At 44.6% G+C, this 26,774-nt stretch overlaps 1 long non-coding RNA gene across 1 annotated transcript in view; it reads left to right on the top strand.

Moving 5' to 3' along the window:
• LOC116984008 overlaps positions 1-14,530 on the top strand; it is a 23,823-nt gene extending 9,293 nt beyond the window's left edge. Inside the window, exons 2-3 of the long non-coding RNA XR_004414859.1 lie at positions 5,557-5,561; positions 14,422-14,530. This is a non-coding gene — a long non-coding RNA (uncharacterized LOC116984008). The remainder of the gene's footprint in view (positions 1-5,556; positions 5,562-14,421) is intronic.
• Positions 14,531-26,774: the final 12,244 nt, after the last annotated feature.

The following is a 26,774-nucleotide window of genomic DNA, read 5'->3' as shown; positions in this document are numbered from 1 at the left end:
CTCTCTCTCTCCCCCATTTTCATCCCAGTCCTATTGCTTCTTGGTCGACCTTTCTCGTCCCTTCCGTCTCTTTATTTATAGAAACATAGCAAATAGGTGCAGGAGGAGGCCATTCAGCCTTTCAAGCCAGCACCGCCATTCTTTATCTTTTTTTTTTGTTTTTTTGTTTTTGTTTATTTTATTAGAAGTTAATACAATACAAAACAATACAGTGGCACCTAATTTTAGGTGCCAACTATGTCATACCGTAATCCATTCTATGTACAACCTCTAGTTTTATGTTATGAGTAGGCAAGACAAGAAAAAGAAAACAATAGAAAGGGGAAAGAGTGGAAAAATAGATGGTAGAGAGTAGAAAAATGTGAAGTGTGGATATAAAAAATAAAAATAAAAAAATAAAATAAAAAAGAAAAGGTGGAAAGTAGAAATAGAAGAAAAGGCCCCTTAAAAGAGAAATTTTCAAATCTATATTCGGAGATGTAGATGCCATTCTTTATCTTAATCCTCTTAAAAATAGCCGAGTCAGGGGATATGGGGAGAAGGCAATGATCAGCCATGATCACATTGAATGGCGGTGCTGGCTCGAAGGGCCGAATGGCCTACTCCTGCACCTATTGTCTATTGTCATTGAGATCATGGCTGATCGTCCCCAATCAATAACCCATGAAAACATAGAAAATGGGTGCAGGAAGAGGCCAATCGCCCTCACGTTTCATTTGATTCCTGGTGTCCGACTGGATTTTCCCAGGCGATAAGGTTATTTAATCTCGTCTTTTACCTGTTCCAGTGTATCCCCGGCTTGATTTAACCCACTTTCCCCGGAGAACGGGCACGTTCAACACATTTCACCGTGTGCGTAATTCAGGCGCAATCCTCCCGTCTACATCCGCGGGCGTAGACAGCTATAGTCTACAGGGACATTGGATGAAACCGGGGCATCTTGTCAACAATCTGTGCACCTGTTTTCCAGACCCCTCTGTATCTGAACGGGTTCAAAGTCGCTCTTTTAAATATTGCCCCTTCTCTCTTCTCATTTTACCGCGACGTTAATCGTCCACTCCTGCGCCAGCGGTTTGGATATTCACTAAAATATATCGGCTCTTTAAAAAATAAATACAGGTTAAATTACGTTTTTTTTTCTCTCTCTTAATATTATGATCTTTATGCATTCGGCATCTCCGAGGATGCCGGGGAGGAACATTCCGATTTCAGAGGATTGAAGTGTCTGGGCAATATTCGGTGCCCGTGAATAAATCCAGTGAAGGCACAAGGAACTACAGATGCTGGAATCTTGAGCATAACACAACGTGCTGGAGGAATTCAGCGGGTCAGGCAGCATCTGGGGAGGGGAATGGGCAGATTACATTTCAGGTTGGGGGGGGGGGGGGGGGGGGCTTCAGACTGACGGGTGGGGGAGAGGGGGGGGATGGAAGAGAAGAGGGGGGCAGGACAAAGCCTGGCAAATGATGGGTGGTTACAAGTGATGAGGGCAATGCGAGTGCTTGGAGATGGGTGAAGTCAAACGTAACGACGTCTAGAGGTGAAAAGGGGACAGAGGAGAGGAGGAGAGTGAAATGTAAAGCTGGGGGAAGAGATGTGGGTGGAAGTGAACAGGGGGGAGAGGAAACAAAGGGAAGAGAAATGTGGGAATCCGGGATTGGAGATGAGCAATGCAGAAGGGGAGAGAAGCAGGGTGACTGGAGGGGGTATTATGGGAGAAAATACCTACATTTAATCAAGAGGCATTTGGGAAAATGTAAGCGTAAATATATGACAAATCACTTTTTATCTCAGATTCTAAGTTTTATTTTGTATTGAGTGTCGCAGGAGGGTTGAACCCTAATAATTATAACGTGCTAATTTATCATCCGGAACAAGACTTTAGCTATATATTCACTGAAATATAATCTTATATATCATGTTTGACTTAAATATTAAAACATATTTCATTTATTATTTGATTCGCTTATGTTTTTGTTGTTTTTTTATGATCTTCTAGTTTAGTTAAGCGGAGGAAACAGGCCCTTCGGCCCTCCGAGTCCGCACCGACCAGCGATCCCCGCACATTAACACCTTCCTACAACACACTAGGGACAATTTTACATTTACACCAAGCCAATGTGGGAGGGAACCGAAGATCTCAGAGACAAGCACCCGTAGTGAGGATCGAACCCGGGTCTCTGGCGCTGTAAGGCAGGAGCTCTACCGCTACACCACCGTGCCGCTCCTAGTCATTATCGGAAATAGATAGATAGTCTTACATATGAAAATATTAATCTTCATCTGAATTAATTATACTCTTATTTATTATATGAAATGGAATTTACATACAGTGTTTTAATGAACATGTAGCGTTTTATCTTATTTCAGATAAGGAATAGAATGTAATATATCCCAATTGAACTCTATTTGTCTATTTATTTACTGAAATAAGGTCATCTTGTTTTCTAACTTAAATACGAACGTCGTATTCTTATTTTTTTAAATCGAGGAATAAGATATTTATACAGCAGTTTAGATATGGCGATCAAAATGGTCTCTGGTTATGAGTGTCAATAGACAATAGACAATAGTTGCAGGAGTAGGCCATTCGGCCCTTTGAGCCAGCACCGCCATTCAATGTGATCATGGCTGATCATCCTCAATCAGTACCCCAGGAGGCATGGAGCAGAACAGGAACAGGCCCTTCGGCCCACAACGTTTGTGCCATACATGGTGCTGTTAAACGGATCTCCTCGGCTGGCTGTGATCCACATCTCTTCATTCCCTTCATATCCTTGTGCCTATGATGGATGCCATGTGCCTTCAAACATCGCTATCCTATCAGCCTCCATCACCGTCCCTGGCAGTGCGTTCCTGGCACCCATCACTCTCTGCGTAAAAAAACTTGCCCTGCTCTTTTCCTTTAAATTTTGCCCCTCTCAGCTTATCACTATGCCCTCTAGTGTTTGACATTTCACCCTTAGAAAAAGGTTCTGATTGTCTACCCTGTATACGTTTGACATCTTCTATCTATATTACTAAAAGTCTGATCTTGACCGCTTTTGGCCCACTGTGCAGCGATTTCTGAGAGAACGCCACCACCTATGGCCGTCATTTTTGGCCACCTCGCTCAGAGTCCCCCTCCGCCTTCCGGGACCAGAGGATTTTCCCCATCGATGAAAAATCAGATAGATATTAATGTTTTTAAAAAATCCCCATTCTCTCTGCTGCCCCCTCTGGCGGCAGGGGGAGGGGGGGAGGGACTATAAAACCAGGAAGGGTCGTGCCTCACTCAGTCTCTGCCAGACCCAGGAAGCGAGAGGATCAAGGCTCTCTGAGCTACGAATAACACTGAACGCACGTCTACTCCACGGTGCGTCCCCTCAATGTGGCTGTAAAGTGGCTGCTGCCCAAAGTTCTGGGGGAGGTGGGACCAGTACAAACAGGACGGTCTGCACAAGGGCTGGAATGGAACCAATGTCCTTGGGGGAGTGTTTGCTAGTGCTGTCGGGGAGGATTTAAACTAATTTGGCGGGGGGATGGGTGCAAGAGCAGAGAGACAGAGGGGTGTAAAATGAGGGTAGAAGCAATAGGTAGCAAGGTGAAAAGTAAAAGTGGCAGGCAGACAAATCCAGGGCAAAAGGGCCACTTTTCAACATAATTGTATATGGGGTAAGAGTGTTGTGAAAACAAGCCTGAAGGCTTTGTATCTTAATGCAAGGAGCATTCATAATAAGGTGGATGAGTTGAATGTGCAGATAGTTATTAATGAATATGATATAGTTGGGATCACGGAGACATGGCTCCAGGGTGACCAAGGCTGGGAGCTGAACATCCAGGGATATTCAATATTCAGGAGGGATAGACAGAAAGGAAAATGAGGCATGGTAGCGTTGCTGGTTAGAGAGGAGATTAACACAATAGAAAGGAAGGACATTAGTTTGGAGGATGTGGAATCGATATGGGTAGAGCTGCCAAACACTAAGGGGCAGAAAACGCTAGTGGGAGTTGTGTACAGGCCACCTAACAGTAGTAGTGGAGTTGGGGATGGCATCAAACAGGAAATTAGAAATGCGTGCAACAAAGGTAAAACAGTTATAATGGGTGACTTCAATCTACATGTAGATTGGGTGAATCAAATTGGCAGGGGTGCTGAGGAAGAGGATTTCTTGGAATGTATGCGGGATAGTTTTCTAAACCAACACGTAGAGGAAGCAACGAGAGAGCAGGCTATTCTAGACTGGGTATTGAGTAATGAGGAAGGGTTAGTTAGCAGTCTTGTTGTGTGTGGCCCCTTGGGCAAGAGTGACCATAATATGGTTGAGTTCTTCATTAGGATGGAGAGTGACATTGTTAATTCAGAAACAAGGGTGAATTAAGTTCCTGAACTTAAAGAAAGGTGACTTTGAGGGTATGAGACGTGAATTGGCCAAGATAGACTGGCAATTGATTCTTAAAGGGTTGACGGTGGATATGCAATGGAAGGCATTTAAAAACTGCATGGATAAACTACAACAATTGTTCATCCCAGTTTGGCAAAAGAATAAATCAGGGAAGGTAGTGCATCCATGGATAACAAGGGAAATCAGGGATAGTATCAAAACAAAAGATGAAGCATACAAATTAGCCAAAACAAACAGCCTACCAGGGGACTGGGAGAAATTCAGAGTCCAGCAGAGGAGGACAAAGGGCTTAATTATGAAAGGGAAAATAGATTATGAAAGAAAACTGGCAGGGAACATAAAAACTGACTGCAAAAGTTTTTATAGATATGTGAAGAGGAAAAGATTAGTTAAAACAAATGTAGGTCCCTTACAGTCAGAAACAGGCGAATTGATCATGGGGAGCAAGGACATGGCAGACCAATTGAATAACTACTTTGGTTCTGTCTTCACTAAGGAAGACATAAAAAATCTGCAGGAAATAGCAAGGGACCGGGGGTTAAATGAGATGGAGGAACTGAGGAAATCCAGGTTAGCCGGGAAGTGGTGTTAGGTAAATTGAATGGATTAAAGGTCGATAAACCCCCAGGGCCAGATAGGCTGCATCCCAGAATACTTAAGGAAGTAGCGGCAGAAATAGTGGATGCATTAGTGATAATTTTTCAAAACTCTTTAGATTCTGGAGTAGTTCCTAAGGACTGGAGGGTAGCTAATGTAACCCCACTTTTTAAAAAGGGAGGGAGAGAGAAAACAGGGAATTACAGACCAGTTAGTCTAACATCGGTGGTGGGGAAAATTCTGGAGTCAGTTATTAAAGATGGGATAGCAGCACATTTGGAAAGTGGTGAATTCATTGGACAAAGTCAGCATGGATTTAGGAAAGGTAAATCATGTCTGATGAATCTTATAGAATTTTTCGAGGATGTAACTAGTAGAGTGGATAAGGGAGAACCAGTGGATGTGTTATATCTGGACTTTCAGAAGGCTTTTGACAAGGTCCCACATAAGAGATTAGTATACAAACTTAAAGCACACGGTATTGGGGGTTCAGTATTGATGTGGATAGAGAACAGGAGGCAAAGAGTAGGATCCTTTTCACAATGGCGGGCAGTGACTAGTGGGGTACAGTAAGGCTCGGTGCTGAGACCCCAGCTATTTACAATATATATTAATGAACTGGATGAGGGAATTGAATGCAACATCTCCAAGTTTGCGGATGACACAAAGCTGGGAGGGCAGTGTTAGCTGTGAGGGGGATGCTAGGAGGTTGCAAGGTGACTTGGATAGGTTGGGTGAGTGGGCAAATGGATGGCAGATGCAGTATAATGTGGATAAATGTGAGGTTATCCACTTTGGTGGCAAAAACAGGAAAGTAGACTATTATCTGAATGGTGGCCGATTAGGAAAAGGGGAGATGCAACGAGACCTGGGTGTCATGGTACACCAGTCATTAAAAGTAGGCATGCAGGTGCAGCAGGCAGTGAAGAAAGCAAATGGTATGTTAGCATTCATAGCAAAAGGATTTGAGTATAAGAGCAGGGAGGTTCTACTGCAGTTGTACAGGGACTTGGTGAGACCACACCTGGAGTATTGCGTACAGTTTTGGTCTCCTAATCTGAGGAAAGACATTCTTGCCATAGAGGGAGTACAGAGAAGGTTCACCAGATTGATTCCTGGGATGGCAGGACTTTCATATGAAGAAAGACATGATAGACTCGGCTTGTACTCGCTAGAATTTAGAAGATTGAGGGGGGATCTTATAGAAACTTACAACATTCTTAAGGGGTTGGACAGGCTAGATACAGGAAGATTATTCCCGATATTGGTGAAATCCAGAACTAGTGGTCACAGTTTAAGGATAAGAGGGAAGTCTTTTCGGACCGAGATGAGAAAATCATTTTTTACACAGAGAGTGGTGAATCTGTGGAATTCTCTGCCCAGAAGGTAGTTGAGGCCAGTTCATTGGCTATATTTAAGAGGAAGTTAGATGTGGCCCTTGTGGCTAAAGGGATCAGGGTGTATGGAGAGAAGGCAGGGATGGGATACCGAATTTGATGATCATATTGATCATATTGAATGGCGGTGCAGGCTCGAAGATCCGAATGGCCTACTCCTGCACCTATTTTCTATGTTTCTATGTTTCTATGTTTGCCTCGCCTTTTAAAAAAAGTTTGTGTTCACAAAATGAATTTTGGTTGTCAGGTGGCTGCTTGCCTTGGCTTGGCTTTTAAAATCGTTGCATCAGTTGGCTGCTAGCCCAAGAATCCATTCGGCCCACAATGTCTATACTTGCCCTCTAGAAACAAGTACCTTCGTCCCGCAACACCCATACTATCACAACAAAAAGCCCCCCCCCCCCACTGGCGAGGAATATTGGAATTGGTGGAGAGGTGGAATACTGCGTTGGTGACCAGCTCTCTCGTGTGATGCTGGGATCCAACGGGTCCTAATTAGTCTAGTAATTTTATAAACCTCTACCCTCAATCTCTGAAGCCCCAGACAAAACAATCCATATCCATACAACCTCTCCTTATAGCTACTACTTGCTAGCAACAGCGCTACCGGATGTCCAGGAGAACAGATCAAACTTCATCTGCCATTTCTCCCCCTTATCTGTATCTGAATTGAATCCTGCTATATTCGTTGACCACCATCTTCACTGTCCACAACTCCACCAACTCTGGTGTCTTCAGCAAACTTAGCCACCAACCCATCAACATTTGAGAGACACACACACACACACACACACACACACACACACACACACACACACACACACACACACACACACACACACACACACACACACACACACACACACACACACACACACACACACACACACACACACACACACACACACACACACACACACACACACACACACACACACACACACACACACACACACACACACACACACACACACACACACACACACACACACACACACACACACACACACACACACACACACACACACACACACACACACACACTAATGATAAACCCAACAAACACAGAGCCAAGTGCAAAACTACAGAACGGTATAGTGATGATTGCAAAATAATATTGTATTTATTATATACTAGACTAAGTGGGACCCGTTGGGTCCCATGTTCACACAGGAGGGCTGGTCCCCCGATGCAGTATGGGTACTGTGGGCTGAAGGGACTGGTTAGTATGGACATTGTGGGCCAAATGGATTCTTGAGGTGGCAGCTCAGTCACTCAAGCCTGATGCTCTGGCAGCTCACTCACGGCTGGTGGACTAACAGTTGACTCACGGCCATTCTTTGAAATTCCACTTCATGTAGGGTGTAAGGCAACCAAATTCAAATGCAGTCTCCTACCATTTCAAGCAGGGTGCCAAGCCACCAAATTCAAGTGCAGTTTCTTACCACTTCAAGCAGGGTGCAAGGCCACCAAATTCAGGTGCAGTTTCCGACCACTTGAATTGAATTGAATTGAATTGAATTGAATACCTTTATTGTCATTCAGACCTTACGGTCTGAACGAAATTTCGTGCCTGCAGTCATACATACAATCATACAATAATAAACAACACAAATTAATATCCACCACAGTGAGTCCTCCAAGCACCTCCTCACTGTGGTGGAGGCAAAAATCTTAGGGCTGCAGTCTCTTCCCTCCTCTTCTCCCTCTGCGCTGAGGCGATACCCCACCGGGCGATGGCACAAACAGTCCCGCGGCTCACCGAACCCCGCAAACGGGCCGGCTCAAACACCGCGGCCCGGGGTGGTCGAAGCTGCCGCCCTCCAGTCCAGCGTACGCAGCCGCTGGCCCGCGGCTGAACCCCGGACTCAGGTCACCGCCGCCAGAACGCCGTCCCAGCCACCGGAGCACCGTTCCAGCCCCGAGCCGGATCGCCCTCACGTGAGTGCCGTTCCTCCCTCGAGCTGGGCCGCTCCGACGGGAGCGCCATTCCACCTCGAGCTGGGCCGCCCCGATGGGAGCGCCGTTCCACCTCGAGCTGGGCCGCCCTCACGGGAGAGTCTCAGCCCCGCGCCAGGCCGTCCTCACGGGAGCATCACAGCCCCTCACGGGAGCACCATTCCACCTCGAGCTGGGCCGCTCCGACGGGAGCGCCATTCCACCTCGAGCTGGGCCGCCCTCACGGGAGCGAGCCCAATGCAAGTCCTGACTGGCTCTGCCTCCGGAGTCTCGAGGCCGCCAGCTCCGCCATTAGGCCTCAGCGCAGAGGGAGGCAGAGATGGGGGATAGGGCAAAAAGTCGTATTCCCCCGAAGGGAGAGACAGCAAGCCCCGTTTCAACCCCCCACCCCCCCCCCCCACATAAACACAACCTAAAAACAAAAACTTAACTAGACAAAAAAAAAAAAAACAACATAAAAAAGTAAAGACAAACGGACTGCAGGCGAGCCGCAGCCGTTTACCAGAGCCGCCACTTCCGGTTATTCAAGCAGGGTGCAAGGCCACCTAATGCAAGTGAACTTTCATGCCATTTCAAGCAGGGTGCAAGGCCACCAAATTCAAGTTCAGTTTCATGCCACTTCAAGCAGGGTGCAAGGGCACCAAATTCAAGTGCAGTTTCATGCCACTTCAAGCAGGGTGCAAGGCCATCAAATTCAAGTAGGGTGCAAGGCCACCAAATGCTAGTGCAGTTTCATGCCATTTCAAGCAGGGTGCAAGACAACCACAATCAAATGCAGTTTCATACCATTTCAATCAGGGTGAAACCACCATAAAACCACTATAAAACCACACAAAACACCACACTCACAGTTCAGTAGACATTCAGTGTGTTCAGTTTATTCACAGCTCAGACAGTCGTGACCTCTCTCCCCCCCATCTTGCAGAGACTGAGCCACACCCACACTTACGGGTTTTATAATCCCTCCCCCTCCAACTGGAAGGGGCGTGGCCTTCATGGTATGATTGACAGTAGAGAGAATCTCAAATTTTTTTTTTAACACTAACACCACTTTCATTTTTAATTGATGGGAAGAATCCTCTGCACCTGATGAGTGGCGAGGAACTGAGTAAGATGGTCACAAATCACAGCTGTAAGTGGTAGCGTTTTATCTAAAATCAATATTCATGCAAACAGGAAGTTGTCAAGTTTCCACCAACAACTGCCTTTTTTTTTCCATGCAGCCTTTCAAAGCAGTTACCACCACCAACTATAGCCTTTTTTTTGCAGTGCAGCAGCCTTTCAAAGCAGCTACCACCACCAACAACAGCCATTTTTTTGCAGTGCAGCCTTTCAAAGAAGTTACAACCACCAACAGCCATTTTTTTGCAGTGCAGCCTTTCAAAGCAGTTACCTCCACCAACAACAGCCATTTTTTTTCCAGTGCAGCCATTTAAAAGCAATTACCACCACCACCACAAGCCATATGTTTTTGCAGTGCAGCCTTTCAAAGCAGTTACCACCACAACAACAGTCAATAGACACCTTTTGCAAGTATTTTAGAACCAATAGACACTTTTTGCAAGTTTTAGAACCAATAGAGACACGTTCTGCAAGCATTTTAGAACCAATAGAGACACTTTATGGAACCATTTTAGAACCAATATAGAAACTTTTTGCAAGCTTTTTAGAACCAAAAGAGACACTTTTTGCAAGCATTTTAGAACCAATAGACATGTTTTGCAAGCATTTTAGAACCAATAGACACTTTTTGCAAGCACGTTAGAACCAATAGACACTTTTTGCAAGCATTTTAGAACCAATAGACACTTTTTGCAGGCATTTTAGAACCAATAGACACTTTTTGCAAGCGTGTTAGAACCAATAGACACTTTTAAAGTAGTTACCACCACCAACAACAGCCATTTTGTTTTACAGTGCAGCCTTTCAAAGCAGTTACCGCCACCAACAACAGCCAGTTTTTTTTGCAATACAACTTTTCAAAGCAGTTCTCACCACCAACAACTGCCATTTTTTTTCCATGCAGCCTTTCGAAGCAGTTACCACCACCAACTATAGCCATTTTTTTGCAGTGCAGCCTTTCAAAGCAGTTACCACCACCAACAACAGCCATTTTTTTGCAGTGCAGCCTTTCAAAGAAGTTACCACCACCAACAGCCATTTTTTTGCAGTGCAGCCTTTCAAAGCAGTTACCTCCACCAACAACAGCCATTTTTTTCCAGTGCAGCCATTTAAAAGCGGTTACCACCACCAACAACAGCCATTTCTTTCCCAGTGCAACCATTTAAAAGCAGTTAATACCACCAACAGCCATTTTCGTTGCAGTGCAGCCTTTCAAAGCAGTTACCACCACAATAACAGCCAATAGACACTTTTTGCAAGCTTTAGAACCAATAGAGACACTTTCTGCAAGAATTTTAGAACCAAAAGACAATTTTTGCAAGCATTTTAGAACCAATAGACACTTTTTGCAAGCATTTTAGAACCAATAGACACGCTTTTTGCAAGCATTTTAGAACCAATAGAGACACTTTTGCAAGCATGTTAGAACCAATAGACACTTTTAAAGCAGTCACCACCACCAACAACAGCCATTTTTTTGCAGTACAGCCTTTGAAAGCAGTTACCACCACCAACAACAGCCATTTTGTTTTGCAGTGCAGCCTTTCAAAGCAGTTACCACCATCAACAACAGCCAGTTTTTTTTTCAGTGCAGCCTTTCAAACTGTTACCACCACCAACTGCCGTTTTTTTTGCATGCAGCCTTTCAAAGCAGTTACCTCCACCAACAACAGCCATTTTTTGTTTTGCAATGCAGCCTTTAAAAGCAGATACCACCACAACCAACAGCCATTTTTTTCCAGTGCAGCCATTTAAAAGCAATTACCACCACCACCGCCAGCCATTTGTTTTTGCAATGCAGCCTTTCAAAGCAGTTACCACCACCAACAACAGCCATTTTTTTTGCAGTGCAGCCTTTCAAAGCAGTTACCACCACCAACTGCCATTTTATTTTGTAATGCAGCCTTTCAAAGCAGTTACCACCACCAACAACAGCCATTTTTTTTCCAGTGCAGCTATTTTAAAGCAGTTACCACCACCACCAACAGCCATTTTTTTTGCAATGCAGCCTTTTAAAGCAGATACCACCACCAACAGCCATTTTTTCCCCCAGTGCAGCCATTTAAAAGCAGTTACCGCCACAAACAACGGACATTTTTTTTGCAATGCAGCCTTTCAAAGCAGTCACCACCACAACAACAGCCAAAATACACTTTTTGCAAGCATTTTAGAACCAATAGACACTTTTTGCAAGCTTTAGAACCAATAGAGACACTTTCAAAGCAGTTACCACCACCAACAACAGCCATTTTTTTTCAGTGCAGCTATTTTAAAGCAGTTACCACCACCACCAACAGCCATTTTTTTTTGCAGTGTAGCCTTTGAAAAGCAGTTACCTCCACCAACAACAGCCATTTTTTCCCCAGTGCAGCCATTTAAAAGCAGTTACTACCACCAACAACAGCCTTTTTTTTTGCAGTGCAGCCTTTCAAAGCTGTTATCACCACAACAACAGCCAATAGACACTTTTTGCAAGCATTTTAGAACAAATAAACACTTTTTGCAAACATTTTAGAACCAATAGAGACACTTTATGGAACCATTTTAGAACCAATAGAGACTTTTTGCAAGCATTTTAGAACCAAAAGAGACACTTTTTGCAAGCATTTTAGAACCAAAAGAGACACTTTTTGCAAGCTCTTTAGAATCAATAGACACTTTTTGCAATCATTTTAGAACCAATAGACACTTTTTGCAAGCATGTTAGAACCAAAAGAGACACTTTTTGCAAGCATTTTAGAACCAGTAGACACTTTTTGCAACCATTTTAGAACCAACAGACACTTTTTGCAAGCATGTTAGAACCAATAGACACTTTTTGCAAGCATGTTAGAATCAATAGAGGCACTTTTTGCAAGCATTTTGGAACCAATAGACACACTTTTTGCAAGCATGTTAGAACCAATAGAGACACTTTTTGCAAGCGTGTTAGAACCAAAAAAGACACTTACAGTTGAGTAGACATGTGTTCAGTGTTATTCACAGCTCAGAGAGACATGATCCTCAGGCTTCCTCCATCTTGCCAAGACTGAGTGGGGCACACCACTTCTGGGTTTTATAGTCCCTTCCCCTCCCACCAGCAGGGGCAGCAGAGAGAATGGCAATTTAAAAAAAAACTTTAATATCTCTGATTTTTCATCAATGGGAAAAATCCTCCAGTCCCGAAAGGCAGAGGGGGGCTCTGAGCGAGGTGGCCAAATATGACAGCCGTAGGTGGCGGCGTTCTCTCGGATATCGCAGCACAGTGGGCCAGAAGCGGTCAAGATCAGACTTTTAGTAATATAGATTATCAATGCGCCTTGCGTTTACAGACCAATTAAGCTGCGTGAGAATTTCATTGCCACGTTGTTGGCACAATTAAACTCTCTCGATTCTTAATAATAATGTAGCGCGTGGATTTCACAAGGACAAATTGACCAACCTTGTTCTCAGGCTTCAGGACAAAGCAGAGAGTGGGAGAAAATGGTAGATATTTGTAGTGGAAGAAAGTAATTTTCTCAGGGTTCAGTGCTGCGACTTCTGCTGTTCACAACTTACCTTAACAATTTATCTCGACAATCAAAAACACACAATTTCTTCATATTGGTGCAGAAACTGGGTTACAGAAAGGATTGGTGGTGGAAGGAATAGTAACGAGCAAGCCTGCTGTGAATGCCTGGATGATATCAACAACAGGGCAGAATGGGCAAACAGTTGGCATATGAAGTTCAACAGAGTTTAATCGGAAGAAGCAAGAGGCCAATGGAAGATGTGAGTCCCCAGGGAGAGGTACGGGAGCAAAGACATTTTGAACTACACCAATCTCTAGTAATTTCTCTGCAAGTGAGCAAGGCCACAAAAAGGCAATTTGGGATAACTACAGGATACAAAATAGGAAAATAGTGACGTTATACTGAAATTTGGTGATTTCACACTTGAAAGGGGGAGGAGAGATGGGGGAGGGGGGGAGAGAGATGGGGGGAGAGGAGAGAAGGGGGGGAGAGGAGAGAGAGAAGGGGGGGGGGGAAGAGAGAGGGGGGAGACGGAGAAGCAACAGAGAGACAGAGACACTGGGGTGCCTCTCTGGTAGCTGTGTTCCCCTGTCGCAGATTCAGAGAAGATTGAGCCACTGACACCACTGTGGCTAAGACTGGGCTGTGGAGAAGAAGCCCCAGATACTTAGATAGGCGTGTTCCATACACCTACCATCCTTTCTGTAAAAATGTCAAATACAGATCAAAAAATACTAGCGAAAACACTAGCTAGAAGACTAAGTAAATACGTTAGTAAATTAATAAATGCGGATCAAACGGGGTTCATACCCAAGAGACAATCATCTAATAATCTGAGACGTCTGCTCAATATAATGCACTCACATAAAACTGAAGAACAGACATCAATTATTTCATTGGACGCAGAAAAAGCATTCGATCAAGTGGAATGGGACTACCTGGTTAAAGTATTGCAAAAATTTCAAATGGGAGAGAATTTCATCTTATGGATAAAATTATTATATAATAAGCCTACGGCTAGAATATTAACTAATAATATATTATCTACGAAATTTTAATTATCAAGGGGCAATAGACAAGGATGCTCACTTTGCTCTTGTAATTGAACCTTTAGCTGAAAGAATCAGAACACATCCGAACATCCATGGTTATAATACAAAATAGACGATGTACTATTGTACATCACAAAACCCCAAATTAGTATACCAAACATATTAAACCTAATTGAGGATTTTGGATCTATCTCAGGATACAGAATAAATTGGAATAAAAGTGAAATTATGTCGATAAAACCTAAAGACTCAACACACCTCTTAAAGTTCCCTTTTAAAATAGCTACAGAAAAATTTAAATATTTTGGAATTGAAATCACTAGAAAATATCAAGCTATTAATGCAAATTATAATCCCCTACTTAAGAAATTAAATGCTTTAATCAAATTCTGGAAAATGCTTCCGATGTCTTTAATAGGGCGAATAAATGCTATAAAAATGATTTTTCTACCACAAATTCTATACCTATTCCAGTCAATTCCAATATACCTACCAAAAAAGTTTTTTAAAAAACTGGACTCAGACATTACAAATTTTTATATGGGACTATAAATCCCACAGAATACAAAGAACACACTTGAGCAAACCTAAAGAATTGGGTGGTTTAGCACTTCCTAACTTTATGTACTATTATTCGGCAGTAAATATCAAAAACATGATTCACCTGCTGGACAATTCTGCCCAGCAGGTGGATTGGATTGTAATGGAGAGAGAGGACTGTTCCCCTTGCAATATTGGAGCGATCCTCCTCTCACCAATGAACCTGAATAACACAAAATACAATAAAAATCCAATTATACATAGTACAATTAGAACTTGGAAACAAATAAAACATACCCTAAAATTAAGAAATCAATTTATTTTATCTCCAATAGTTAATAACCCATCGTTTAAACCTTCTATTATAGATAAATCATTTACACAATGGGAAAGAATAGGAATTAAAACGCTCGGAGACATGTATGAAACTGGAAAATTATTATCATTCCAAGAATTACAATTAAAATACAATTTGAGAAATAATCATTATTTTAAATATTTTCAAATATGTGACTATCTGAAAATATATACACAATATTATTATAATATGCTACCAGATTTACTGGTCGAAGCAATGAAGACAAAGGCCGAATCAGCAAATTTAATATCATACTTGTATAATATCATTCTAAATATAGAAATACCATCAACCGACGGTATTAGAAGAGACTGGGAACAAGAACTAGCTATAAAAATTTCAAAAGAGAGGTGGCATAAACATTTACTATATGTGCATAAATGCTTGATTAACGTAAGACACACTCTAATTCAATTTAAGAACTTACATAGATTATACTATTCAAAAACCAAAATAAGTAAACTTTTTCCCAATGTCTCACCCATTTGTGATAAATGCCTATCTCAAGAAGCTACTATAGCGCACTCATTTGTTTTTTGTATAAAAAATTCTGGACTGAAATTTTTGAAATCTTCACAAAATTATTTAAAATAAAACTGATACCAAAAGCAGAATGGATTATCTTTGGAACAATGGAAGGTAGCCCTGAACTAAATGTGTTTCAAAAGAATCTATTTAATTACGGGTCAATAACGGGAAAAAAGCTTATACTTAAATTCTGGAAAAACGCTCCTATACCAACAATAAATATGTGGATTTCAAACATGTTTGAAACATTACACCTGGAAGATATGAGACTCCTCCTTGCAGGCAAATCAGACCACTTCCAAAAGACGTGGTCTGCATTTATCGACTACAGTACTTTAAAAAAGAAATGGTGTCAGGATCAGTTAGGGGGGATGAAAAATATGAAGTTGGTATATCCCTTTTGCGCGGTTTTCACAATAGAGCTTGTGTTTCTTTTTCTTTCTTTCTTTTCTATGGTCTATTTCTTAACTTTTTTCACTATCTCTTTGTCTAATGGGTCTTTCTTCTTGATCACTCTTTTACACTAACACGACTCTCTCTCACTTTCTTTACTTTCTTTATTTCTATCTTTCCTTAAAGCTTAAAAAATGAAGTGGTACAATAAATGTAATAAGATATATTTGGCTTGTACTATTGTAATGTACTGTACTTCTAATAAATTAAATTAAAAAAAAAACAATGTTACCCTCCAGGTTCCCATTAAATATTTCACCCCTCACCTTAAACCTATGTCGTCTGTTCTCGATTCCCCTGCTCTGAGCAAAAGTCTTTGTGCATTTACCTGATCTGTTCCTCTAATTTCTCTCATTTATCTTGCCACCATGTCATGGACATTGTGGGCTGAAGGGTAATTCCTGTTCTGTACTGTTCGATTTGTATGTTCTATATGTCTTATGCAAATCTGCCAAATTTTACAGTCTATTTCCTGATAATTTTGTTGTCATGTTAACACTGTCATCCTTAAACAATCCCTCTATTCCTTTACATTAAACAGATGGCAAAGTCCACCAGGTATTCAAGGCAGTGGCTCAGAATGACTGGAAAACCCTCCTTGCCCTTCTCAATGAAGAACACTTCAGTGAGGTGGACCGTGAATCAAGAGGTGGAGAGACCCATTTGGACACATTTGTGAGGAATGAGAATGGCTTCACCCTTCTGCACCAGGCAGCCTGCGGGAATCGGCCGGAGATGGTCGACTTTCTATGGCACCTCTCTGATTCCTGGGAAGGCCTGGTGGATCTCACCATTGATCCTCCCTGGAGCCCAAAATGGCCAGTCAAGACGCTGGGACAGAAGCCAATGGAGAATGGCTTGGTGGGAGATATTGTTGGGAAGAATGCCTTGCAATTGGCTGCGATACTAGGCCACCACAAAGTTGTGGCAGCTCTTCGAGCCAAAATGGAACTGCAGTCTTCCTTGTCGGACATTCACTGTGCTGTGAAGCTCAGAGACATTCAGTGGCTGAGCAATATCATCGGAGACACCAAATGTGTCAAGACCCTTGTCAATGACTGTGTCGAGAGCGTGGTCTCTCCTCTATGGTTGGCTTGCACCAAAGGAGATGTAGACATTGTCAAACGTCTAATTGATATGGGAGCAGATGTCAACTTAATCTCAAAGAATGATCAGGAACAAACTCTTTTGCACAGAGCAGTCTGCTTTGGTAACAAAGCAGTGGTTCGGTACCTCATCCAGGGAAATTATCTTGGGGTAGATGTCAAAGATAGGTACGGCTGCACACCGTTATACTACGCCCTGCAGCTCCACCTTCCGTGCATGTCCACGCTTCTCCTGAGCCACGGCGCTGATTTAGATTTGCAGTGTGTGAACCCGCGGAGTCTCGGGACGGACTCAGCAAGGCTGCTGCTAGAATGCCTGGAGCTTCAGCACCTCAGACAGCTCCTGCTTCAGTGCCCACAGCTGCAAGCCGAGGAGGACGATCTCCCAGCAGAAGTGGGAGAATGCGTCTCCTTCGTGAACGTGGCCCCCAGGGTCATGCCATGGCCCTTCAGTCCGACACCCTGTGCTTCCTGGATGCAGGGGCTCCCCAGGAGGTCTCAACCTGTATTCCATTACTACTTCAGTTTGCCATATTTATGATTATTACAAATTTAAAGACATTTGAACGGATATATATGAATAGGATAGGTTTAGTGGGCTGTGGGCAAAATGCAGGCATATAGGAGTAACCAATTATGCCAGCCTGGTTGGAATGGACAAGGGCCTGTTTCTGTGCTGTATCGTTCCATGACAACTGAATATTTGACAATAAGGAATACAGAAGATAGGAAATGGTCAGGGTCATAATAATAATAATAATAATAATAATAATAATAATAATATATCTTTTATTGTCATTGCACGTCAGTGCAACGAGATTTAGTGTGCAGCTCCACTGATGTACAAGAAAGGTAAATAAATACAATACATAAATAAACAAGCTGAATTGATTGACGTGACCATCTGAGGGAGACTGTCCAAAGGGGGTGGGTGGGGGGGCACTCATTAAGGCCGGTTCAGAGCCGCTATAGCTCTTGGGATAAAACTGTTCCTGAGTCTGGAGGTTCGGGCGTAGAAGGCCTTGTAACGTCTGCCGGAGGGAAGTAGTTGAAACAGACCGTGGCAGGGGTGTGATGAGTCCTTATGGATGCCGAGGGCCTTCCTGAGGCACCGCGTGTGGTAGATGCCCTCCAAGGCTGGTAGCTCTGTCCCGATGATCCGATGATCCCGATGATCATTGTTTCTCTTGAGGCATCTTCACCATTCGATTTTATATGTAACTCATTCTATGAACTCTCTAACCATTGTTATGGTTCAGTATTGTCATGTATCCAGTCAAATCATACTATGCAGGAGTACATGAGAAGCCAGAGACGATTATAACAGATAGTGTAAAGGTAAAACTACCAGAGTGCAGAATATAGTGTGTTACAGCAGCCCCCTCCCTCGGATGCCGCTCGGATCACAACCTCCCTCTCACCGGCAGACAGGCCAGGAGAGGCCCAAACCTCAGCATTGTTGGCTGCAGCCCAGTCCAAGTAGCTGACATTAGATTGGTCCACCTGATCCTTGTCAGTCTATGCCTTATAAAGCCCAGGCATTCCGGGAAGAGGGGGGGGGGGGGGAGAGAGAGAGTGTGAGAGGGGGGGAGAGAGTGAGAGAGAGAGTGAGAGAGGAGGGGGAGAGAGTGAGAGAGGGGGGGAGAGAGTGAGAGAGGGGGGGGAGAGAGTGAGAGAGAGAGTGAGAGAGGAGGGGGTAGAGGGGGGGGGAGGGGATGGGGAAGAGAGGGAAGGGGAAGAGAGAAGGTGGAGGGAGGGGGTGAGGGAAGAGAGAGGGGGGAAGAGAGGGGGGGAAGAGGGGGGGAAAAGGGGGGGGGGGGGTTGAGAGAGAGGGGGAGAGTGGGGGGGGGGGAGGAGAGATGAAGACTGAAGGATAGTGGTACATCTATCTCCCTGCTAGCTGTGTTCCCTTCACAGGTTCAAGGAAGAATGAGCCACTGGGACAAACCTGAGACCACCGTGTGGTCAAGACTGAGCTGCCAGGAAAAAGCCCTAGACAGCCAGTGCCTCATCAGAGGCTAAGACTGCGTAGTTGGTGCAAGCCAGAGACGACAGTGACTCTTCTTGCCCTTGGACATGCTCATGTGCCCATACACCCACACGCAGAGGCATGGACTGAGCCACCTGGATAAGCCAGAGATTGCCACTGCCACCTCATCAAGTCCAGAGCTGAGCTGCCAGGGTAAGCCTGAGACCACCAGCACCCCCTCTTGAAGCAAGGGTGAACTGCAGGAACAAGCCCCACATCACCAGCTCCACCGCACATGCGTCCCGTGCGTTCCTGGACTCTCTTGTCCCTGTAAATAAAACACCTTACGTCAGTTCACCCAACTGCGAGTGTCGGTGTGTCACTGTAGAGCCGGGCTTCATGGCCGACACCACAAGCGTGACTGCATTGTAATGTTATAGTGTTACAGTTACAAAGAAAGTGTAGATTTAAAAAAATGCAAGCTTTGCAATGGGGTTGGTTGGAAGATTGGGACTACACTCTTAGCTACAGTAGTATGCCAACTGTAGGGGTGAAACTTCCTGCATCTGATAGTTTGTGTAGCTGATTTAGGTTGGCTGTAAAGTCCTTAAACATTAGCTAGTCCACCAAGTTGAACCAGTCGTCAAGGCTATCATCTGTTTCCTTAGACCAGCACTGTACCACTTTCTGGGCCGCATCGTCCCACTTCAGTTTCTGTTAGTAAGGAGGGCGCAGAAACACAGCCAGGAGGTCATATTTGCCACAGAAACATTATCCCACCAGGTTCATGCTAAACATTTGTTGATGCTATACTATTCCCATATAATTCTATGCACATTCCCCAATCTGCCCCCACATACACCCACTCACTACACTCTATTTACAGTGACCAATTAACCTATTGATCTGACAAAAATGCTGGAGAAACTCAGCGGATGAGGCAGCATCTATGGAGCAAAGGAAATAGGCAACGTCTCGGGTCGAAACATTCCATAGATGCTGCCTCACCCGCTGAGTTTCTCCAGCATTTTTGACTACCTTCGATTTTCCAGCATCTGCAGTTCCTTCTTGAACATATTGATCTGTTTGTCTTTGGGATATTGGAGGGAGTCGGAGCACCCAGGGGGGGGACACCCACTCAGCCACAGGAAGAACATTCAAACTGCACACAGACAACTCCGGTGACCAAGTTTGAACTTGGGTTGCTGAAGTTAGCACAACCAACTATGTCATTGAATTGCCCCAGGATATACTTCCCTCAACTCCCTCCATGAAAGTGTTTGGTTTGGGAACAGCTCTGCCAAAGAGTGCAAGAAATTGCAAAGATTTTAGCCCTGTCCCTTACGCAGACCAGCCTCCCCACCGTTCACTCCATCTACACTTTGTGCTGCCTCAGAAAAACAGCCAACATATTCAAAGACTTGTCCCACCCTCGTCATTTCTTCTCCCTGCTCCCAGGGAGCAACAGGTACAAATGTTTAAAGTGCGCATCAGTAGATTTGGGAACAGCTTCTTCCCTTCTGTTGTCAGGCTTTTGAAAGGCCCTTCCATAAACTAGGGTACTGTCCAATTCATGGCGGTCGCGGTGGCGCAGCGGTAGATTTGCTGCCTTACATCAAAATGCAGCGCCAGAGACCCGGGTTCCATCCCGACAACGGGTTAAATTTTTTTAATTGTGTTAAATTTTTATTGTGTTTGTGTGTTCTTTATCATTGTACCGCTGCTGACAAATTCATTTCACTTGCACTTTATGTGCAATGTGACGAATAAAACTGATTGTATTGATTGTATTGTATTGATCGGGTGCTGTCTGTATGGAGTTTGCACGTTCTCCCCGTGACCTGAGTGGGTTTTCTCCGAGATCTTCGGTTTCCTCCCACAGTCCAAAGACGTACAGGTTTGTAGGACAATTGGCTTGATAAATGTAAAGCTTGTTCAACTTCCAGTATAGTCCCTGGTGGACTCTTCGGGAAGGTACAAGGTACAAGTTACCTCTACCCCATTGCGAAGACATTGGACTTTATCTCTGAAGCTGGTGCACTCCAATGTATGAACTATATTCTGCATTCTCCATTGCCCCCTTTGCCTTACCGGTTGTACATGAATTTGACTTCATAGTATTTACTTCTAATCTGACCTTACTGGATAGAATGCAAAACAAAGCTCTTCACGGTAGTTTGGTAAATGTGACAATAATAGGCCTAAAGCTGAAAAATTCCAACTCTGGAGAAATCCATCAATTGGTTTTGAAAATATCAATTAATCATGGCGGAAGCATGGAGATATTTGGGAGGGTGCTGCGGAGGAATAAAGGCTATCAGTTTTGGAATCTAAGAAGGTGGTGTGGCGGCACTGGGCTGTGGTCCATGTACTATACATAACCTTCAGATCTTGGGGGGGTGACGTGTCCCGGTGACGAGAGGTAGGGGTCAAGGTTTGGTCACGGGTGCCCCTGGGGTGTATTTAAGGTGTTAATCGCGGGGGCACGGGGTTGGTGAGTGAGGAGAATTAGCGTAGCAATTAGCGTAGCAATGAAGGACAGTATTGTCGGACAAACTTCGTGTCTGCCTCGTTCTTTAACGGACAACTCCGCATCCGCTACAGTGCTACCGTTAGAGGAGAGGTGAAGGGTTGAAAGAATCAAAAGCAGATGGAGGTTTGCTGATGCTGCAAGGGTGGGATCTCAGACAGGACAGAGACAGGTGAGAGGTTAGAAATTGGTATGGAGGGTGGTGAGAGAACGTTTAGTGGACAGAATAGGCAGGTGAAAGGCAGAGAGTGAGGAAGGAAGGTTGGTTTAAACACGTATTTTAATGCAAGGGGCCTGACGGGTAAGGCAGATGAACTTAGGGCGTGGATAGGTACGTGCGGCTGGGATGTTGCAGCCATGACTGACACCTGGTTAAGAGAGGGGCAGGACTGGCAGCTCAATATTACATTGAGATGCAGATGCTTCAATAGAGACAAGGGTGAGGGTAAAAGAGGAGGGGGTGTTGCATTGTTGGTTAAGGAGGATGTCAAGGCAATGGTCAGACGTAACATTATGGAAGGTTCGTCTAGTGAGGCTATATGGGTGGAGCTGAGGAACAAGAAAGGGATGTGATCACCTTGTTGGGGGTGTAATACAGACCCCCAAACATTCAGCGGGAATTAGAAGAACAAATATGCCAGGAGATTGCAGACAGCTACAGGTCAAATAAGGTTGTTGTAGTAGGGGATTTTAACTTTCCCAATATTGACTGGGCAAATCATAGTGTGAAGGATTTAGATGAGATGCAAAGTGTTCAGGAGTGTTGTCTCCAGCAGTAGGTAGAGGCCCCCACACATGCAACACGTGATCTGGTATTGGGAAGGGCCCTTTGGTACCAAGTGACCACTGTTCGATTAGGTTTAAGTTAGTTATGGATTGGGACAGAGAGCCCACTGGTTAAAATGCTCAACTGGGGTAAGACCAATTTTCACGGTATGAGAGAAGGTCTCGCTCAAGTTGACTGGAGCAGGTTATTTGAGGGGAAAGGATCATCAGCTAAGTGGGATGTTTTTAAAGGTATGCTGACAAGAGCTCAGGTTATGTTCGTCCCTGTTAGAGTGAAGGGCAAGGCAGGCAAACGTAAGGAAGCTTAGCTGATGAGGGAAGTGGAAGCATCGGTCAAGAATAAGAAGGATGCATGGGGTAGGTGTAGGCAGTGCCGGATTTAGTTGAAGAGAGGCCCAAGGCTATTCCACTAGTGAGGGCCCTCCCAATCCCCCACCCCCATGACGAGAGGAAGATGGAAGAGTCCACCAGATTGACACCGATGTGCATGGCCAATGAGATAAGGGCTGGAAAGCTGCGCTTTTTATTTATTTATTTATTGCCAGTCCTAGTGTCGAGTTATCGGCTTAAAACACTATTGTTCTGAAATGGAGGCCAAGGCAAATTACTGAAGTGTTGTTTAGAGACTACAGTGCGTTGTGACAGCATATGTAAGAAAGGCCTCTGACAGTGTCAAAAATGTTATACACCAGGCCCGTACGAAGCTTTTCAATAAGGGGGGTGGCATGGCAGGATTACAAAAAATGTATGTGAAATAAGTGCACGCAGCACATATTACAAGTGCGAAGTTCAAAGTCCCTTGCGGCTTGGTCCAGGGCTTGCTTAAGGGCCCTGGAAACTCTGGGGTTTTAGATGCTCTCTGGTGCATTCTGGGCCTCATTTTGGAGCATTTTTGCACCAAATATATGACCAATATTTCAGAGATAATTTTGGTTGATTCAAGAGTAATGAGTGGTTGGAATGGGATGATTGGGGTCATTGTTGTATACATTTTTTAAAATCAAGAATTGAAGTTGCCCTTGTTTTAATAATCAAGTTGTACTGTAAAATGTTATGTAAAATGTTATAAAGGAGCATGCAAACTGCAAATAAAATACTGTAAGTTTTTGCAGTAAATAAAACCTTTTTTTAGAAAATGTTTTGTGTTTTGATTTTATTTCTTGTTACTGTTCGACTGTGTTAGTGTGTGCACATTAAAAATGATGCAAAATGAATGTCGCAAACTATGGAATTCATATTTTTCAGGATTGTTATCAAGGAAAAGAAAGCAGTTCCAATTGTTTGATATTATTCATATGGAGGAGAAAATATAATTGCTCTAAAACCTACCTTAAATTTGCAATCTCACTAAAGATAATCCCCCTTTCCCTCTCCCCTCCTCCTTCCCCCTCCCTCTCCCTCCACCTCTCTCTCCCTCCCCATCTCTCTCTCTCCCCTCTCCACCCTTCCCCCTCCCCCTCCCACACCTCCCCCCCTTCCCTTCTCTCTCTCCCCCTCCCCTCCCTCTCTCTCCCCCTCTGTCTCCCCCCCCCCCCTCTTCTCCTCTCACATCTCTCCCCCTCTCTCTTCCTCCCTCCCCCTCTCTCCCTCCCACGCAGTGAAGCTCCGATTCCGCGCCGCAGATACCGCAGCCCCCCCGGCCCAGAGAAACGGGCACTCCTGCAACGCAATATTCCACTACTTACCTGGACACCTAGGATCTTTGGTAGACACGAGGCATCGAGGTGATTGTGTGGAGTGCAAATGGAGACCTGAACCCGCCCGGGCCCACTGCGCGGAGAGACAGCGTTATTTTGCGTCGCTACTGCGTCACCGGTTTCCCCCAACTGGCATTTTTAAAGCTTTAATCGTGAATAAAGTGTCAAATATAGGATGAAATCTTCAGTGACGTCATCCGTTGAAGCTGGTGGTTTTAATTTCAAAGTCTTTTGACTTTTTAAGACTTTTAATCAGTAATGAGTCAAGAATGTCGAGAAATAAAGCATAAAATGTTCAGTTATGGTGATCCCAGCCTCAAGGGGAAATATGTCAATAGGAATATGTTAAAATTTTATCGTTACCACGTAGTGTTTTTGTGAAGATGTAATGACAACCACATATACACACACACATATTCACATATACACATGTACAAGATCAGACTTTTAATAAGTACATGATAAGGGGGAAAGGATAACTAGAGAGAGAGTGGGACCCCTCAGGAATCAAAATGGTCACCTCTATGTGGAGCCACAGGAGATGGGCAAGGCCCTCAATGAGTATTTATCCTCTGTATTTACCAAGGAGAAAGATAGTCGGACTGAACAACTTGGGCAGTCAATGGAAGTGTCTTGAGAGCAGTCAGTGTTACGGTCGAAGAGGTACTGAAGGTACTGTTATGTATGAAGGTAGACAAATCTCCAGGGCCTGATCCGATATATCTGAGGACATTGTGGGAAACTAGAGAGGAAATTGCGGGAGCCTTGGTTGAAATTTACGAGTCTTCTTTGAATACAGGAGAGATGCCGGAAGACAGGAGGGTGGCAAATGTTGTGCCTCTATTCAAGAAGGGCTGCAGGGAAAATGCTGGGAACTATAGGCCAGTGAGCTTAACATCTGTAGTATGAAAGTTACTAGAGAGTAGTCTGAAGGATAGGATATACAAGCATTTGGATGGGCAAGGGCTGATTAGGGGTGGTCAGCATGGTTTTGTACGTGGGAGGTCGTGTCTCACAAATCTGATTATGTTTTTTGAAGTCGTGACCAAAAAGGTCGACGAGGGCAGAGCTGTATATGTTGTATACATAGATTTCAGTAAGGCATTCGTCAAAGTTCCACATGGTAGGCTGCTCTGGAAGGTGAGACCGCACAGGATCCAAGGAGAGATAGCTGAATGGATAGAAAATTGAAGGAAGCAGAGGGTGATGGTGGAAGGTTGCTTCTCGGTCTTGGAAGCCTGTGACTAGTGGTGTGCCTCAGGGTTCAGTGCTGGGCCCGTTACTGTTTGACATCTACATCAATGATTTGGACGACAGATGGCACAATGGGCTAAGTGTTCAGCTGGCAACCGGAAGGTAGCCGGTTCGAATCCCGCTTGGAGTGCATACTGTCGTTGTGTCCTTGGGCAAGACACTTCACCCACCTTTGCCTGTGTGTGAATGTGTGTGAATGTGTGTGAGTGCTGGTGGTGGTTGGAGGGGCCGTAGGCGCAGATTGGCAGCCATGCTTCCGTTAGTCTGCCCCAGGGCAGCTGTGGCTACAGAAGTAGCTTACCACCACCGAGTGTGACTGAGGAGTGAATTAATAATGCGATGTAAAGCGCCTTGAGTATTAGAAAGGCGCTATATAAATCCCATCCATTATTATTATTATTATACATGACAAGATTAGCAAGTTTGCTGATGATACAAAAGTGGGTGGTTTTGCAGATAGTGAAGATGGTTGTGAAAAATTGCAGCAGGGTCTTGATCGATTGGCCAGGTGGGCTGAGAAATGGTTGATGGAATTTTGGAAAGTCTAATATGGGCAAGACCTACACAGTGAATGGTAGGGCTCTGGGGAGTGTTGTAGAGCAGAGGGATCTAGGAGTGCAGATGCAAGGTTCCTTGAAGGTTGAGTCACAGGTAGATAGAGTGGTCAAAAAAGCTTTTGGCACATTGGCCATCAGTCAGAGTATAGTGTAGCGAAGTTAGGAGATCATGTTGCAGTTGCATAAGACAATGGGGAGGCCACATTTACAGTATTGTGTTCAGTTCTGGGCGCCATGTTATAGGAAAGATGTCGAGCTGGAAAGGGTACAGAGTTCATTTTCAAGGATGTTGCCAGGACTAGAGGGTCTGAGCTATAGGGAGTGTTGAGTAGAATAGAATGCCTTTTATTGTCATTCAAACAGCTTGGTTTGAACAAAATTGCTTTTTCTACAGTCTTAACATTACAAAAAACCCAAGACCCACACTTAACACAAATTACACAAACATCCATCACAGTGAACCTCCAACACCTCCTCCCTTTGTTCTTCTCCCGCGGTCCAGCAGTCCAACTGCAGCATCGAGGCGACTGGGGCTCCCGATGTTAAAGCCCCCGGCGGGCGATGGTAAGTCCCGCGGCCGTTTAAGCCGTGCGGGGCGATGTTAGGCCCCGCTCCGAGTCATTTAAACCCCGAGATTCCTGCGGGAGAAGTTGCCGTTGCGGGAGCTCCGAAAAGCGGTCTCCCACCAGGGACCTGCGAGCTCCCGATGTTCCTGTCCACCGGGCCTGCGACCGGAGCCTCCGAAGCTCCAAAGTCGGGTCGCAGCCGCGCGCCATCAGAGCTCCTTCCGCTCCGGACGGCCAGCTCGGCGATGTCAGGTCCGCAGGCTCCGCGACTGGAGCCCTCAGGTTAGTTCCGGTTGGAGGCCGCCGCCGGCTCCACGATGTTAGGCCCAACGACACCGGAGACCTGACAGGAAAAAAGACGGGTCCCCGAACGGGGGAAGAGATTAATGGTTTCCCCCACCCACCCCCCCACCCCAAACATATACAC

Source organism: Amblyraja radiata, chromosome 2 (genome assembly GCF_010909765.2).
Source record: "Amblyraja radiata isolate CabotCenter1 chromosome 2, sAmbRad1.1.pri, whole genome shotgun sequence".
In the NCBI taxonomy this organism is placed as follows: Eukaryota; Metazoa; Chordata; class Chondrichthyes; order Rajiformes; family Rajidae; genus Amblyraja; species Amblyraja radiata.
Note: the sequence above shows the minus strand (reverse complement) of the source record. Positions and strands in the feature narration are given on the sequence as shown.